Below are 19139 nucleotides of genomic sequence, written 5' to 3' on the forward strand. Positions count from 1 at the left end.
TTAAAAACATAAAATAGCTAAACATTACTATTTTTGGGAAAGCAATCTTTTACAATTTTTTGAACAACGACCATGATTTATATTCACATAAGGAATTGCAAATCTAAAATATGCTTGTGCTCTCTATACCAGTCTGTAACACCAGTATCTTCAGTTAATTGAATGTATTAACTCAAAGCAAACCACTGTTATTACCATTTTTTCTTTATTACTTTTTATATTTCCATTAACAGATTTGCATTGGAGTTGGTTTATAGACAAAGGGTTACCTAATATGATTATGTTTTGATCCAGGAAACGGGGACCATTTAAAAAAATATTTTTTTTTTTCATGTGCTTCACTTTTTAGACACTCTTCGATGTTTTTTGTGATCAGTATGCTGCAATGCTGATATGTTGCAGCATATTACATATTTACTGTATTTTCATTACATCATGCCACAATGGTGGCTGTAAGCAATGGTTGTATGCTGTGCGATACATTAAGTTCATACTGTATAGAGAGGGTTCAGGTCCTCATCTGAAAGGTTGCATTGAACCCTTGTCAATTAGCATCAAATGAACACTTATATTTCAGCCCAATGGGGCAGATTTATCAAGCTGTCTGAAAGTCAGAATATTCCTAGTTGCCCATGACTACCAATCACAGCTCCCCTTTAAAATATTCATGAGCACTGGTAAAATGAAAGCTGAGCTGTGATTGGTTGCATTTCATTTTTTTTTGTGGATATATGAAGACAATAGGCTTGATCTGGAAGGCTGTCCCTGCTGTCCATCCTAGTTGGATGTGATGTAACCTAGCCAGATATAGTTAAAGGGCAAGGTCACTTGTCAAGCACTGAGAATGATACCTAAGCAAATGAGTCAAGGATAAGAGGAGTCAAAAGGTCGGAAAGTAGAGAAATACTCATCATAGAAAAAGTTAGAGTGGAGATAGCTTGGCCCTTTTTAAGCAAAAAAAAAGCTTACACTTAAGCTGCACACAGTCACAAAAACATATGGATATTTTTGTAAGTTTTATGACATCATAAAAAAGATTGCAATCCAGCACGCCAACGAATAGTAAAATAAAGTGTTTTACCATGATTAAGACTTTAACCAAAATAAGCATAAAGCGAGGGGTGTGGGCATAGAATCTCTATCTCAGATAACCCCCCACTATTTTCATATAATACAACCAAACTGTTGAATATACTTAAAAGATAATAAGTCAGATAAGTGCCAAACAAAATAGACCTTATTAAATAAACAAGTGGATGGCAATACAAAAGTAGCAATAAAAGTATGAAAACAGAGAGTGCCAAAATAAACACAAAATCATGAGCCAATTGGGGGAATCAGACCTGGTATATGAGACATGGCATCAGTCTGAGTCTTATATGGAGATACCCAAAGTAAAGGCGAAACATTATACCTCATATGGAGTTAACACCGAAACATAATTACCTATGTCAGTCTAACAGGCACACGCTGTACACCACTCTCTGTTTTCATACATTTATTGCTACTTTTGTATTGCCGTCCACTTGTTTATTTAATAAAGTCTATATTGTTTGGCACTTATCTGACTTATCATGATTAAGACTTTGTAAAGTCGAAACGCTTTGGTGTAAGGGTTTCTACGTATATGCACCATGGAATTTTAATCTTAATAAAAGGACTTTCACTATTCATTAGAGTGCTGGATCACAATCTTTTTCTTCTTCTGCGGCACCTGCTTCTGGACGAAGGTCTGTGTATACTCCGGATGTGGAAGGATCAGGTGAGATGAGTATATGGACTTGATTTATAAGATCATGGAAGGCAGCAAATGGCACGTCTATATAAATAAAAACTGCTTACCACTCATAACACCCATTTTAGCAAGCCAGCACAATGTAACAGAGAAGTGGAAGAGCGCTACGCTACAGAATATTGACCTTCCTTTAGTTCACCTTGATGTTGTTCTGCCAGATTCACTCCTCCACTGCTATTCAACCACATGGGTAAAGTCCAGCGCATTACAGTGGTGTCAATGTTGAAATGTACACAGCTACATATTGACGCTAGTTACAAATCCAAGGATACGACGGCCCTCGCTGATACGATCCACAAACTTTATTTAGCGTACAGGCAAGCAGACATGTGAGGACCCCGAGGTCCAAAAGGCAACAGGCTGTTTCGCGATACTAGCGCTTTGTCAAAACCTCCATATTGACGCTAGTTAACCTGCTTAACTCTCGCCAAGAAAGCAAAAAGTATCATGTACTACTGACTATGCTGTATGTAGAAATAAAGTAAAAAAAACATCCATATCTTGCCACTGTTCCTGAGAAGCTATTTTATGGTTTTAAAACCATATACATTTTACATTTCAAAGAAGACGTGTATCAGATCTGTAATAGATACTTCATTGTTTCCTGTAAGGCTAGCTAGAACTAATAAAGGATCCATTACAGATTTGCAATGCATCTTCTTTGAAATATAAAACTTTTATGGTTCTACGGAATATCACCCAGCTCCAAAGGGCAGCGTCCACTAAAGGAAAACCAAAAAAGGTGAGACCAACCTATTTTCAATACATTTTATCCATAACCTTATTACAATATCAGAGCCTGCCTGTTTCAATTTTCTCTTTTATTTACTAGTATTTAGTGAGTGGCCACACAGAGAAAAAGAGGAGGAGGGGTAAATCGAGCAAGGTGAGGGCAAAAAAAAAAATCTTGCCTGGTGGCAGAACCCTTTAGGAGACAAAAGAGTGTCTTACTCTAATGCAGGCAATTCTGGTGCTCATGGCCCAGAAAAATGTATTGCACCCTATGCTATACAGCTATCGTCACCGCTCTGTACTGCAGGGACACCACCTGCATGTCTGTACAGAGCCACAGGTGGCAGAAGAGCCCGTGGAGAGCCACCAATGTGAATGAAAATAATCATTTGTACAGAAAGTATACAGTGTACACCAGTAGAACCATAGCTAGCCTCTCATGTTATAGATGGAATGCACCAAAACAAAAAAAATGAGAGAAGAAAGTCAGTATCAATACTTTAAGATGAAGAGCTGTATTAAATACAAAAAATGTTAAAATCAATAATTCATAAAATTGTGTATTCCAGGTAGGACACTGGGAACCAATCAGGTAATATCCCCACAGTAATATGGCAACAATACATATATAGACTTCTGACAATTTCCAATAAATAACATATATTGCAAGTAATGATGTAATGGGTCTGATATTTGAAAAACAAAAGCCCATTAGTGCTGTACAACATCACATATAAGCATAAGTAGTAACAGTATTCCACCTCAACGCACGTTTCAACCCCTGTAGGTCTTTCTCAAGGAGTCTTAAGGATGCTGTATGTAATCAGTTAAAGAGGATGCAGTATATATTTTTTTAAATGTACAGTGTTGTTATCCAGGTGACATTATACTGTAAGTGACTCTGGTATTTTTAGGTGTACAGTGTGTGGATTTTCTGCACAGAGCTGAAGACATCTAGCAGCAAATTCAGCAGTGATAAGTCACAGCTGGGAGAAATTCTAATGAGACCTCTTCCTAATGAAGCGAATTGTGATCTATAAGGTACTACCACCAATGCTTCTCAGAATATGCTGTCAATCACAGAGTGTGGGGATGTTATCAATTGTTAGTAAAGTTTTCCATTTTCTAAACACAATGTGGGTACTTTGTGTATATATTCAGTAAGCTGAATATGGCAGGGGATCAGAAGTTATGGTTTCGCCTCACCCTGCAAATAGGCTAGAATGAGCCCTACATGAAGAAAAATTCACTACAGTTCATTGAACTTTTTTCTTCTTCCTTGTACTTTTCATAGATCATTGCAGGAAATAATAAAGAGAACTGAAAGGCCTTGATTCCCAAATTGGTTCCCTGAGCTCTCACGTATTGCATGTAGGGCCCAATATAGCTACACAAGCTGCAGAAATGGTAGGTCTGTTTATGGCATAGCAATTGCCATACTCCAGGACAATAGCAAATCAGTAGAAGTTAAGTAGATAAATTGTGGTTTACTTTGGAGAAACGCCAGTCCAAAATTAACTTTAGTCAATCTTCAGGTGGAAAGCAATAACTTGTCGTATCAAACCCATCAAGTTCCCAATTATTAATAAATACTATTACAACAAACATATTGGGACCAACAAGCTGATTAAATATCAGGCTGCACTTCTTTCTTTACTAGACCCTTTCCTAGAATAAGAAAGTTGCATAAAAAGTGTCTCTAAATATGTCAGAAAACAACACACCAGAAAATTATTCCTGAAGCCCACGCTTTGTAATTTTCAGCAATGGAGAGACTTAATTTCTATAGGTCCTCCTTCTATTAAAAAAATGTGTTTATCCTAAAAAAGTCAGAGAAGACCAAAGATGGCTTTCAGGATAGTCACTTTTAGGATTTTTGAGAAGGTAGATGTTTCAAACAACTTTTCTTTGTGCTTAAATGTTCTACTTTAAGAATTGGTATAGCAAAATGAGACCAAAGAATTTACCTAAAGTATATACAGTTGAAAACAGAAGTTTAGATGCATCGCTTAAGAAAATACAGTGGCCACTACCATTACCTCTACATCGTGACTGAATAATTCCTTCTTATTGATACCTAAAAGCATATACAATAAAATACAATAATAAGCTGCATGTCATAAAAATGATAAACAGTATATTTATCTGATGACTTGCTGTTTTTTTTTCTATAGCTCCCCCTGTAGTGTGGGACCTCTTGACAAGCAGTAATTATTCTTCTCCATTATGCAGAGAACTTCATTAAAACTAATCCAGCTGTGACCTCTCTCTGTAGAATTTGCTACCAGAAGTTTTTAGCTTTTGCAGCTTATCTACCCACTGCACCCCTAAACATAGCACAGTCACTTACAGGATAGTGTTGCCTGATATATAAAGCAGTAATGTACAGCTTCCCTGCTCTCTTGCCCCCCTGCAATACACAGTATTATACTGTACTACCCTGCATCTCTGTTACACAGCAGCCATTACGGCCCCTCAATATACAAGACCTCCTAATATACTGTCTGCTCCCATCTCGCCCCTTTATACAACACCTGCCAATACACTGTGCCCTTCAATTCCGCCACCTCTATACAGTGCTCCCCCTCTATATAGTATTCCCAGTCCCATCCCACTCCACCTCTATATAGCACAGTTCAGCTAAAAGTGCCCCTTTTATGCAGTCCTCTTCTGTAAAACAAACCCCACTATGTAGATCCCCCTTCCTTACAATGGACCTTTCCTTCTACAGTGGGTACAGAAAGTATGCCGATATGTAGATATTTTTGTTAATTTATTAAACAAGAAAAACTGAAATATCATATGGTCAAAAGTATTCAGACCTTTTTCTTAGTATTCAGTAGAAGCACCTTTTGAGTTAGTACAGCCACGAGTCTTCTTGGGAATGATGCAACAAGTTTCTCACACCTGGATTTGGGGATACTCTGACATTCTTCCTTGCAGATCATTTCCAGTTCCCTCAGGTTGACTGGTGCGAGTTGTTGGACATATTGGGACCAACAAGCTGATTAAATATCAGGCTTCACTTCTTTCTTTACTAGACCCTTTCCTAGAATAAGAAAGTTGCATAAAAAGTGTCTCTAAATATGTCAGAAAACAACACACCAGAAAATTATTCCTGAGTCCAACCCACTTTGTGGCGGGCTCTGGTGAATACTGGGTCCACCACCAACAACCCTGACACAAAGCACTATGGAAGACGTTTTCATCCAGGATATCTCTGTACTTGGCTGCATTCATATTTCCTTCAATTGCAACCAGTCGTCCTGTCCCTGCAGCTGAAAAACACCTCCAAAGCATGATGCTGCCACCACCATGTTTTACTGTTGGGATTATACTTGGCAGGTGATGAGCAGTTCGTGCCTGGTTTTCTCCATGCACACACCGCTTAGAATTTCTCAGTCTGAAATTAAAATAGTCTTACGGTCTACCAACAAGTTTTGTCAGGTCCGTGCATGGAACAGCTAAGACTTATGGGGCCTATCATTGTTTGAAAGCCAAAACCAGGTTAGGGTTCAAAAACAAGAAAAAGTATTTTTACATTATAATTTTTCTTTGTAAATTTTATTCTTGGTGTAGGGACAAAATAGCTTGCAGTATACTGCCTTGTGAACATACCTTTAAAGGGGTTTTGAAACCAGAATAATTGCTAGAAAATACTACTGAGACTAAAATTTATATACATTAATAAATATGATAAAAGAAATAGTACTTACCCTTCAAATCCCCTGCTATACTATTATAGCCGCTATGGTGAACTTGATTGAAGTTTGGCTAAAGCTGTCGTATCAACCTATCACATAACAATAAAAAAATCAATATGGGAAAAACTATATTGTTAGCAAACAAGGGGGTAAGGAGATGACCCAAGTTTGAAAGATTTATCAAAAGAAATTAAACTCCAGGCCCAGCTTTTTCTGGGGGGTAAATTTTCTATGTACTGTATGCCACTGATAATACTGCGGATTTATCTAGAAATTACTATCATACAAGTACTCATATCCATGCACAGTTCATACCCCACTAGCTTTGTTTCAGACTATAGAAACCCAGAGTTCTACATTGTGTTGTGGACTTGTATGCATGTGAACATTTGATTACCATGCATCCATTGCAAGTAAATTGGAAAACTGCACTATGCATCAGCTGCTTTAAAACACTTCTATAGATTTTTTTTCTCTTTAATTCCCTTATCGTTTTTATTTATTTGGTTAATGGTATTGAACAGATTTTAGTCTTAAGACCTCATTTAGCAGGGTTTATACAGTCTATAAGAGATGTAACCCTTTGTTGGCAACGCCGATGAGTCTTAAATGAAAATCTAACATCTACTATCATATCTGTTGTTTTTCTTTTTATGAGAACACAGCCACTGGATTTACACTCTTACTGAAAGTGCTACCGCCCTGGCCCGCATTCTGCTATAAATAGATACCACGAATAAACTACACAGCATAGGGCTTAAAAATAGGAAGTGACGGCTATCTATTTCGTTTGGTCCATTTAACCTAGGCAGTCTACATGACATGTATTAAAAGGTTGCATCTATAACACTGTCTTTTCCTGTTGGATTTCCTCCCTTTTCCCTATCTTAATTCCTCCATCACTGGTTTCAATATGACAAGTTTGCAATCTACAATAGTGTCCTACGTTACTGTCTAAGATGCTTTGAGTCTATGGCTTATATAACTGTCCATTTGTGTTTGTAGCTTACTATTGTTAATATTAGGACTTTAATTTTGGTGACTAACCCTACCAATCTCAAAGAATATAAGTCAAAGAATCCGGTTGTGGATTCCCCATGAGGGAAAATGTGGTCCCATGCAAACTCATTAAAGGACATCTACCACCAGGATGAAGGATTGTAAACCAAGCACACTGACATACTGCTGTGTGTCCCCTCTTCTTTAAGCTTTCTATACCCTTGTTTTTAAGAGAAAAAAGCTTTACTTATTATGCAAATGAGCCTGAGGAGCTCCAGGCTCCATTAACACCTATGGAGCCCAGAGCCCCTAAGGCCCATTTTCATAATTTCTGAGGACTTTTTTACTTCAAAACAAGGGTAAAGGAATCTTAAAGAAGAGCACATCCTGCCAGGTGGAGCACACACCATCGAGTTCTGTGCTATCTTACTGTAGGGGAACCATTCTACATTATTATGGGGTCTGTGCCTCATTACTAATGAGCCCTGTGCTACACTAATATGGGGGTACAGTACCATATTGCTCCTTTGCTATATTACTAAGCTGCTCCTGCTCTATATTACTAAGTGGGTCCTGTGCTACATTACTAAGTGGGGTCCTATGTTACATTAATATGGGGTGTCCTGTAATATATAACTATGGGGAAATGCTGGGCTACATTACAATGAGGGCTTTGGGGGCTACAACATAACTGGGGCTGCTGTGTTAGCTCAATTAATGAATAGGTGCTAAATATGAATTATTGAGGGGGAAACTATACTTTACAATATTGTATATCAAATTAAAGGGTAACAGTGTATTAAATGTATATAAGAGAGACATTGTCATCAGTTTTGAGGGTACTATGCAGCACTGTCGGATATACTCGTTATCAAAAAGACATTATACTGACTGTGATGATTTTAGGGACAGGCAGAAGGTGGATCTTTGTGCCTAGTGCCTCTGAGAAAGCTATTTCATGTGATTTGCTGTATTCCTATTTTCCGGTTCCTTTCCTGACATTGACTATGTGCTGCCTGTCCTGACCTCTGGGCTCTGGTGAAAACCAGGTGCCCCTTAGACTCCACTCCCAGGTGTTAGCTTATGCCATCACTAGCAGTGGTACAGAGGATCCACTACCTCAGATCCTGACATTACCCTACTGCATGAACCTATACAGTGGAGGACAGCTAGGTGTTGAGAGGGGGCATCGGAAAAGCCATAAAAAATTCACTGGAATTTTCCTTTATGTTTAAAAAGTGATCATACCACCAAAACCACCCAACCATCCCAGATTCAGCGTGACAGTCCTAATTTTGGCCTCCATCCCAATGTCCCGGGACATAAACTTATCGAAGGAGTTCAATACATTGATGATATCAAGAGCCGACAGCTCTTGGCAATGTCACCATTCCATTGAGGCTGTGGCGCAGGAGTCAACATGTGTATTGTGACATTATGTATGGCTTCAGTGCTACACACAACAAAATAGGAGAGCTGCTGCATGGGAGTGGGGAGAAGCAAGTATTTGGTGTTTATTATTTTTTATTCTGTTCTGTAGGAACAGAATAATGGGTTGCTTGGCACAATATGAGGGGAGCTGGGCACAATAAAAGGGGACCACAATATGAGGTGGAGCTAGGCACAATATGAAGGGAGCTGGGAGCATATTATAAGGGGAGTTAAGCACAATGTGAGGGAGAGCAGGGAGCACCCCTTTATACTGTGCCCTCAGCTCCCCCTTAAAAAAATATTAAAACCAGGTACTTCCCATTTCATTGCAGCTGCTCCTCTTTTATTCTATGTGTAGCACTGAAGCCATAATGAAGGCATAATATGAGGGAGCCACAATGTGGGGAGTGCTGGCAGAAGCATAATGTAATGGGGAGGAGCGACAACATTGTGACAGGGAGTTGTGGGGGTACTAAGGGAGGAATTATACTGAAAGTGGGAAAAGGGATGGATGTGGGAAAGGGGATTGATCAAAAGGGATGAATATTTTTTTCCTTAAGGCAGAAAATTTTGATCTTTTTTTATCTCCACATCTCCACAAAAGTTAGGAGATAAGCAAAATCATCATAAAACTGTTCCTTACTAAAACCCCACTATTTAAATATCTCACTTTAGCTCTGATCTCAGTACTGTTATCAATTTAATGCAGCGTATGAAAGTCTAAGGTCAGTTGTTGTTGTAAACATAGGGCACCGCTTCATATTAGAACAATAAGCTACCCGCATGAGAGCATATTTTACAATATAGCCTTCGTCCCTGATTGTAATCCCTGAATTCCTTAGTGTAAATGAGGGAAAATATAAAAAAAAACTAATAAAAATAATTCATATTCAGTATATTTTACTACGTCATAGTCATTTGCAATTGTTTTCCAATAGCATCCAGGTAATTCTCACTAAACATTATTTTTCTGACCTATTTGTCACCTAGAAAAAAACCTGTAAGGCAACAAAATTCATCTATAGGGCCCCCTCTTCCATAACTTTGGATTAACTCAGATACAGTGATAATGCAGACTGAGTATGGGGTAGATCAGGGCCACATCTGCCATGCACAATCTCAGGCAGCAAATTGCAAAGCTCTGAAAATACTACTGGCAGAAAATTTCCAGTAGTATGGACTTGCCAAAATGCTGTCAAGTCCATACTAAGAGGAAAAACTATTACATCTGCGTCTTTATGACACAATGCAATTGAAATGCAGAATGGTGCAGTACAGACCCGCTCATCTGCACCGATCTGCATGACACAGGCTGGCACAGGCTGGACGACAGCAACCTGGTTCTGCAGGTGAGTATTAATTTTATTAGTATTTACAGGCCCCTTGTAAAATATCTATGGGGATGGGGCCTTCCTGAATATATCATCTATTGGTATACTATCTGTATAAACTACCTATGGGGGTACAACCTGTATATATTGTCTATGGGGCTTCTGCCTTTGTATACTATCTATGGGGGTGAGGGAGCTTGCCTGTGTATACTATCTATGGGTGGGGGGCCTGCCTTAATATACTATCTATGGGGGTGGGGGGCTGCCTGTAATAATGTCTATGGGGGTCCTGCCTGCAGAAAGTTCCTATGTGGTTGGGGGACTTGCCTGTATAGAATACCTATGGAAGTGGGGAGCCATGCTGTATATACTTTCTATGTGGGTCCTACCTTAATATAATATTGTCACGGATCGTAGGGACGAACCGTCAGAGAGTCTCTGTGGGAAGAGTCTGTGGACTCCCTGGACCACCACGGGAAATGATGGTACTAGCCCCGGAGTCTAAGTGGCCCCTGGTCTTCACCAGAGCCTGCCGCAAAGTGGGATGGTCTTGCTTCGGCAGGGAGCCAACAAGTCGTTCCACGGGTGCGACCACAGTGGCAGCCAAGGTACGGAAGCAGACAACAGGAACCACAAGATGGCACAGGAACCACAGGAATAGATCACCAGAGCTGGAAACAGGAACAGACGGCAGGATGACAGGACCTCGGCAGGATGGCAGGACCTCGGCAGGAATACAGGACCGCCACAGGAACACAAGACCGCAACAAGAACACGGGAACGCCACAGGAACACAGGACCGCCACATGAACACAGGACCGCCACATGAACACAGGACCGCCACAGGAACACTCGGAGGAACACTGGTGTACAGACACAGGAGATCTTTCACTTCAGGGAATGACTTGAATATTTGGCAGTGAGTGAAGGGAGGTTCCCGATTATAAGGGCGAGCTGGATTAGCCAGTGCCAATTAGGAGGACGCTGGCCCTTTAAAACAGGACAAGTTGGTGCGCGCGTCCTAGCAGCAGGAGCGCACGGGCTAGAGTGGAAGCCGGCGTGCAGCCTGGATGGGGAACAAGTTGCATCAGGAGCCAGGAGAGGCTAGTACAGGCCTGGGGAGCAGGGGCATCATTCACACAGGAGGACACGGGTTCACCTGCGATCCGTACCGAGGATCCCGTGTGTAAACGCGACAAATATCTATAAGAGTGGGGGGGTGGGGGCCTGTCTGTAAATAACACCTATGGAGGTGGGTCTGCCTGTGTTATCTATTTATGGGTGAGGGATCCTGATTATATATACTATCTGTGAAGGGGACTGGCTGTATATACTAATTATGAGGTTTCTGGCTATACATACTATCTATATATTAATTAGCAGGTCTTGTATACATAAATATTGCAATAAAATTTGGGTACTGTACATATTTTATTTATTCAGGAACTATATATCAAATGTTTTATTTGTAATGACAGGGGTATCAATTATTTAGGAGAACTGTTATCCAGGTGACATTATATTTTTAATAACTGTGGTATTTTTAGGTGCACAGTGTGAGGATTTGCTTCACAGAGCTGAAGACATCTGGCAGCAAATTTAGCAGCTATAAGTCATGGCCAGGAAAAAGTGTAATGAAGTCCTCTTCCTGATGAACGGATTGTCACCCGTAAGTTACTAGATGTCACTAATGTATGTGTCACTGACTGACCTACTATTGTGTGAGACAGCATCAGCATGTGTAGTGTTACAGTGATTTGTTGGCGCTGTGTGAGGATGTACTCAATTGTTAGCAATGTTGTCAGCATTTTTTGAACAGGTTTTAGATGCTATTTATAGATTTCCTGGTGAGCCAACAAAACAGGGGATCAGGGATGGGCTGATTGGGGGGGGGGTGGCGGCGTCATTTCAACAAAAAGGATAGAATCGGCCTTGGGGTAGAGGAGAAGTAACCAGAAGAATAATCGGAAAAACAACAGTTACAAAAAGGTAGTAAGGTATAGTAGGGACAAGGACTGTAAAGAAGATAATGCAAGAGGGTAATTAGAGACAGATACATTTCAGTTCAAATTTAAGAACAGGATAAGAAAATAAAAACATGGTGCTGAGGCCAATGCACAAATTTATCAAGTACACCACCTGATACTTAGATTGTTATGACTTGATTTTTACCACATAGATTGGACCACTGCAGACAATGACATAAGCCGACACCTGGGAACGGAGTCTATGTGGTACCCGGTTTTCACAAGAGCCTGCCGCAAAGTGAGTTCGACTTGCTGTGGCGTGGTACCACCAGGTCGCTCCACAGGTGCAACTTTGTCCGTGGTGGCAGCCGAAGCGAGTCATGCGGTAGAATGGTGGTCAGAGACAGGCAGGAGGTCAAGACAGGCAGCACAGGTTCAACGTCAGAGGCAGAGCAGAGGGTCAGGGCAGGCAGCGGAGAAGCGAGATCAGGAACAAAACCGGGTCACAACGGGAAAGGAGTCTGAAGGCAGGAGATATGGGACACAGCTTTTTAAATGGCATGGAAGCTCAAAGATCTGGCAGGGGACACAGGAAGGGCCCGGGAATTCAACAGGGAAGGCTGCCAGTCAGCGCAAAATATGGGCACGCTGGCCCTTTAAATCTCAGAACACCAACGTGCACACCCTAGGATTCGTTAAGGTAAGTTAAACTCCACTCACAACTACTACTTTTTATAAACTATTTGATTGTACAGCACTTCATATAAAGGACATAAAGGCATTTCCGCTCCAAAACCTGGATCACCTAATGAAAACATTGTGATGCTGAACTGTATGTAATAAAAGAAATAATTTACACTAATGATGTAAATAAAGAAGCAGCAGGAACAAGGAAGAAAGGCGTTCATTCTGCTGTTAACTGGTCATAACTGATAGATAAGAAGTTTGTAAGTGATCAGAATTTTCTACAATATAAATTAGATTTTTCTATGTAAACAGTACATGATTCATTTCCAGTATGCTATACATTGCCAGTTTACCGCATGCTCCAGCATTCATTCATTCTGCTACTCTTAGCCTACTCTCAACTTGTTAAATCAGAACATTGGACATATATTTGGCAATGTGACTTGCGAAATCCGTGCACAGCAAATTGTGCAATTAATTACATATACCCAAATGAGTGATATAATATACTTAACATCTAATTTTCTAAGAAACTGTCTCGAAATTAATATACTGCATTTGTCACACATGGCTTTATACAGATTCCGTTACAATGAAGTACATTTGTAGAGTCCATGTCTGTTTATGAGCAGATCTTTTTTAAAGCTTCTATTTCATCAGAATGTCCTAAACGTTATGATCATAGTAAGCTTGGACTGTTTGCATACAAGCAATAAACAGGCATGTTAGTAGGAGTACGGCTTATTAAATGGGGATTTATGAATGCCTCCGTGACAGCCTTGAGTATGGACAGAAATCCTGCAGCAGATGTAGGCTATTAATTAGCACCCTGTAAATGCAGTCAGTACGGTTTAATACATGTGATACTACAGAGGATAATGTCTGAAGAGGCACTTTAACTGAGTAAAATTGGACCTTTTTTTAAATATACGCTGGCTTGCGGAAATCTCTAAATTTCTACGCCTATCTAATTTACCATTTACAAAGGAGGAAGATTAGGTCAATGATACTGTAGGACTCTCTTACAATTCACAAGTACAATAATTTAAAAGTGTACTTAGTGCTAGGCGTTAAACATTTAAACGCGCGATTTAGAGCATTACAGGGAAATTGCTTAACCATTCTGTTCAGTTTTATATGCAGTTTGTTTCCTGTCAATTGTGGTGATGAACTTTGTAATGGAAAGCTAATGCCCAGTGGTTGTTAATAAGGGTTGTGAGAAAGCCAAGGAACAAACAACTAGCACTTCATCTTACTCCATACAACGGGATTGTCTTAGCCCTGTGGAGAACATGAAGGCTAAAATGGGAAGTTTCTATAGAAGTTAACTCCTTCTGCTTACATTAAGACATTAGAAATCTTGTTTTACACACATCTACATGAGCACATATTATTTTTCCTGAAGCAAAGGATTTCGGATTTATACCAATGTTGTTCCAACAAGGTCTATGACTAGAATACAATGACTACCACAGTAAAATTCATAAGATATAGACTTTGATTGTCTATGTGAAAACTGCATTTATTATAAGAATAATATATAACACTTTAACCTTAAATTCCATAAGAATGTCATCTGTTTATGCAGATCCACAAATAAAAAATAAGAACAGAAAGCAGGCATGTTATTTCACTCCCTGAAGGGATTTTTGTTAAACGGCAAACACAAGTGTGTCACCCATGTGCCATTAGTATTTTCATATTTCCAAAGACTTCTAGGCAACCCAAGCAGTCTACAGTCTCCTACTGGATCAATAAAAATCACGCTCATGAGCATGGGCTCATTGAAACTACTGTGTCAGTGCACCCCCCACAGAGAACAATGTTCATGTGCCTAAAGCTTTAACTTATGAAACCTTGTATGTTTCAAAATCCTTATTCACATAACTTTTTTTTTCTGCTCTAGACTTCTCCAGCTGTTCGGGGCCAGATGTGGTTGACAGCTATCATTGCATCTTTGGTATATTTCTCTGTTACCCTATTACCAATGAGTCTTTTAGTTCTTCTCTCCCTAGCAGTCAATTTCAGTAAATAACTCTCCCATTCTCTTATTGTGCACAGACATTGCTGATGGAATCTACACCTATAGAGTGTCAAATATGACCTTGTATCAGTGACCTTATGTTGTATGGCCATCAAGGATCTGTCAACAAAATAAGGGAAGACACACATAAATGTTTCAGCAACACCCCAAGCATAAAAAAATGTACTATTTAAAGTAGTCTAGGGTTCTTCTGGCAGATGATGGGGAACCAATACAATAATAGAGTCCCAGGGTAACACTGTGAATGGTATTGTTATATTGAGCTGCCCTTGCACAAACCATACACATGTGGAATGCCATCATCCAAAGAGATTCCACATATTTTATCTTTTTCCTCTACCTATACATCTGTGTTAGATGATTATAAAGGGAAACAGCTCATATAAACTAAACATAAGGCCATGTAGGTTTTTTGCTGTTGTTGTTCCCCATTCTGAATTAAGATGGTAGGATTACAGGTTGTAGTTAAACCTGACTGCTTATTCAACCTCTTCTACTATGAAACCACAGCTACAACATCCAATTGAGTGTGTATTAAATAGTTAATATTATAAAGAACATTATTGAATGAAATGTTAACTACTGAGAACCGTGGGAGAAGGTAAAGGTGGTTTATTACCATTCTGCTTTCCGCACTACATAACACTGATGTGTTGCTGCCTCTATACTCCCGGTGGTCACATGATCACTAAGTGGTTGGGTCAGAACAGCCACATCTGCTGCTATATGGAAGTTGCCCTTAAGGATGCCCCAGTTACAGTGGAAAATTAATTTAAAAAATTGAAAATAAAAAAAATTGTAAAAGTGTGGGGAAAAAAAACAACTGTTCACTTTAAACTATCTCTAAATGTCATGAAAAAAGGCATAAAAATGCACCGAAAAATAATGCTATGGCCCTTAAACTATTACTGTATGTCTGTAAACTTGCCAAAGATTCCGATCCTTTTTCAGGCATCTTCATGGAGGAAGTCTGTTTTTCACATGTCAGACCATCATCTGCATTCATAGCCTGCAACATAAAAGATAAAAAAAATTGCGACAATTATACTTCAATGGCGACTTCAGTGTAAAATTATTGCTTGGTTCTAGTTTTATAGTACTACATTTTACATCAGATTCATTGACAATTGTAACCAGTAGAATAAAACTAAATATTATACATTGCTCTTAAATAGGAGAAATGGAAACCATGCATAGCAAACTACCCACCAGGAAATGGTTGGTCTACATTACATTATACAACAGGGAATTAACACTATACACTATGCTCTCCAACAGGGAATAGCTCACTATTTATTAAAGTCACCACCAGGGACAGGGACAATATACACTGCCTTTCAAAAAAACGTCACCATTCATTAAACTTTTGGCTATATCATATTGATCATCCATTAGTGAGAAACTCAAAGGGAGAACATAAAAATGAATTAATGTAAATCATATTAAGTATACTTTATCAAAGATCTAAAACAATAGTACATTTGGAGTAAGAAATACATTGTAAACATGAAAGTCTATTAATGACTTTATTAATTTAGTAATAATAATAATTCCTTTTGATATAGCGCACACAGATTACTCAGCACTACACAGAGCTTGCCAGATCAGTTGTAGGACATGTAGTATTAACTTATATGCCTCTAGTTCATAAGAAGATCTACAACAATGTGCTGTCATTTCCAATGACTCTTATTCTATCTTACTTTAAAAGCAAGTGTTGATTTCTCGAGGTTTGACCTGTATCTTCCTGTAATCCTTTTAGTGGAGGAGTAATCTGTGACTGGATTCTCTCCAGGTTTATCTGCTAACATTGAATGAGTTAATACATCCTTAACCTTCCAGAGAGATTACATCTATTATTATATTATGGTGCATTGTCATTTTGACTCAGGCTTTTAAATGCTGAACAAAAATATTACTATAATGGGTTCTGAAGATTCCAGCTTCTTATAATGAAATAAGTATGTGGCAATTTGACAGAGGAGCAGATAGATAGAAGTCAGCTTCTTATGACCTTGGACCCTGTAACTTAATCCCTTTATCCCAGGCAGTATAAAAAGACTAGGTGCTATCAGTGTCTGCAAGTTTCCATCAGATGTTAATGCTTTAACTGAACTATTATGAACTCTCATAAACCTACAGATCCATACAATAAGTGATCCATATGGGGGACTAGTTACACATATATATAGAATTTGTCAGTTTGTTTTTATTATGTCAATATTTGCTTTTCCTTCATTAAAAATAAGAAAACATTTGTGAGTACATTCAAATTCGGCGCATTCATTGTATGATTATGAGGGTCCATTCACACGCAGTATGCCCACTGTGCGGGCATACCGCCGTGTGCTGGAGAGGAGGAGGAGGTGACCCCTCCTCTCTCCATAGAGCATGCTCTATCTTTTTGCGGTGTGCGGGTCAGATCAGTGCTACACACCGAGCCCTGAATTGCTTGATGCATTAAAAGGTTTGTCTAGAGGTCGAAAACATAGATGCTTTCTTCCACAAACAGCAACACATCTGACCATAGTTTCAGTTAGCAGGCAGCACCCACGGTCAGGAGAGGAGATGATTTTGGAAGAATGCAGCCATTTTTTTTTCAAACCCCAAACAACCCCTTTAACTTGGGTGTTTTGGTTGGCATTGGATATAACCATAAACTCAGCCTTAACTATAATTCGGCAGGTCTTCCTATCAGCTCTGATTTCTCACACATGAACACACATCTCCTGTACTACAGGGGGAGGAGGCAAAAATCACTAGAGCCACAGGCACTTCCTGTACAGCAAGGTAAAGAGGAGAGCAGCTCTACAAATAAGATGTGTCGTGATCCGAAGGGGTAGGAGGCACAGCAGTGTTGAGTCTGTGTTTAATTGATTAGGTGAGATAGCAATGCTGAGTTTGTTATTAGCGATCTTATATCCATCTAATGACTCCGATGTGTCTTATTTCTCTTTTTCTATGTGTCAGATATTAGTAGAATGTTCAGAAGCTAAATGAAAATGTAAAATATTTTAATGGGGCCCACCTCTGTACATCATAGCTTGCTTTCTAGTCATTGCCTTGGACTGCTATGGTCTTAGGAGCCCTCTCAGTAACCTGCAGGACTGGTCTTTGTCTTTAACTTATGCCATTCAAGCTCTGTGAGCAATATTAACTAATAAAATTGGGCCTGGGGGTCGACCAAGCTCAGGGGCTCACTGATAGATCCACCTGTTCACTTGTGGTCCAAACCTGTCTCCAGCCTGTACCATGATTATCTAAGAACATTGTCACACAGCAAGAGGAGATTGTAGGATAGGAGGATGGGCACAAGCATAGCACAAGCAAATCAGGAAGTGTCTGCTCAGCTAAAGACCGCCCAAGATCTGAATCAAACAGCGAGAATCGGATGTAGTGATAGGAGCAAAAGCGGCAACAAAACTGAGTAAAATTGCAAAATAAGTGGTAAAAGTTATCTTTATCATGTAAGCATAGCTAGGGATTAAGATTTGAGGACTTTCTTTTATGGTCAAACCCCTATAATAACAACTTATGGCCCAGCACAGTCATGCAACACCTGAAGTTACTTTTCACCTTCCTGACATGGCCCATTTAAGCAAATGGGTTCAAATTTGCTCAAAGTGGTTATAACTTTGGAATGCTTTAACATATCCAGTTGATTTTTTTCTTCTGACAAATTTTAGTTTATGTTAGTTGAAAAATTTTGGTGATATGTTTTGCGTTTATTTATGGAAAAAATGATATTTGGAAGTTTTGGGAAAATCTGGAAAAAAGGTTATACAATCTTTATTTATTTATTTTTTTACAATTTGGACATATGAGGTCTTATTTTCTGTGAGATGCACTTTACAAATAATTCACTTTAGTGAGTCTTTACTATTTGATTCAATTTTACTGACTATTGAATGTATAGAGAAATAGAAAATCATCAATTCTGGTTTTGGATTTTTTGCATTTTTGGGGTGGCCAATCACTGCACAATAAAAATAATGGTTAATGGTTTACTATGATTACGGTGATGCTTCATCTATATAGTTTTTTAAATATTTTACCGAAGAAAAACTAATACAGAGAACTTCTTATTGGTTTTAGTATTTTCCAGTAGACAGGGTTGGTTTAGGGCTTATTTTTACTTGTTGGGTTGTTCTCTTCATTGGTACCATTTTGGCGAATATTTCTCTGTTTGCTCACTTTCTGGAAAATTTTTGTGAAGGGATTTTATTAAAAATGTATATTTTTGGCAAGTTTTTAATTTATTATACAGATTGTTAAGTATGCAGCAATACCAAATATGTTTTTTTTGTAATTTATTACATGTGAACAGGGAATGATGGTATTTAGGAGACTTTTACTTTATTTTATTAATTTTTTTTTTTCTATTTATTGTTTAAACTTGTTTTTTTTATTACAGGTTGGCTTGATCAAGCGGTCCTCTGATCGCTTCTT

The 19139-nt window shown here is 38.9% G+C and overlaps 1 long non-coding RNA gene across 3 annotated transcripts in view; it reads right to left on the reverse strand.

Moving 5' to 3' along the window:
* Window positions 1-3020: 3020 nt before the first annotated feature.
* The window catches only part of LOC140132931 (uncharacterized), a 32564-nt gene continuing 16445 nt past the window's right edge, over window positions 3021-19139 (reverse strand). For 2 of the 3 annotated variants that reach the window (XR_011855746.1, XR_011855744.1), the window contains 3 exons: window positions 15619-15699; window positions 6244-6320; window positions 4836-5576 (listed from right to left, as the gene is read on the reverse strand). This is a non-coding gene — a long non-coding RNA (uncharacterized lncRNA). Of the gene's footprint in view, window positions 4196-4835; window positions 5577-6243; window positions 6321-15618; window positions 15700-19139 lie in introns of those variants that run through there. The other variant, XR_011855747.1, reaches the window with a different exon arrangement.

Source organism: Engystomops pustulosus, chromosome 5 (genome assembly GCF_040894005.1).
Source record: "Engystomops pustulosus chromosome 5, aEngPut4.maternal, whole genome shotgun sequence".
Classification (NCBI taxonomy): domain Eukaryota; kingdom Metazoa; phylum Chordata; class Amphibia; order Anura; family Leptodactylidae; genus Engystomops; species Engystomops pustulosus.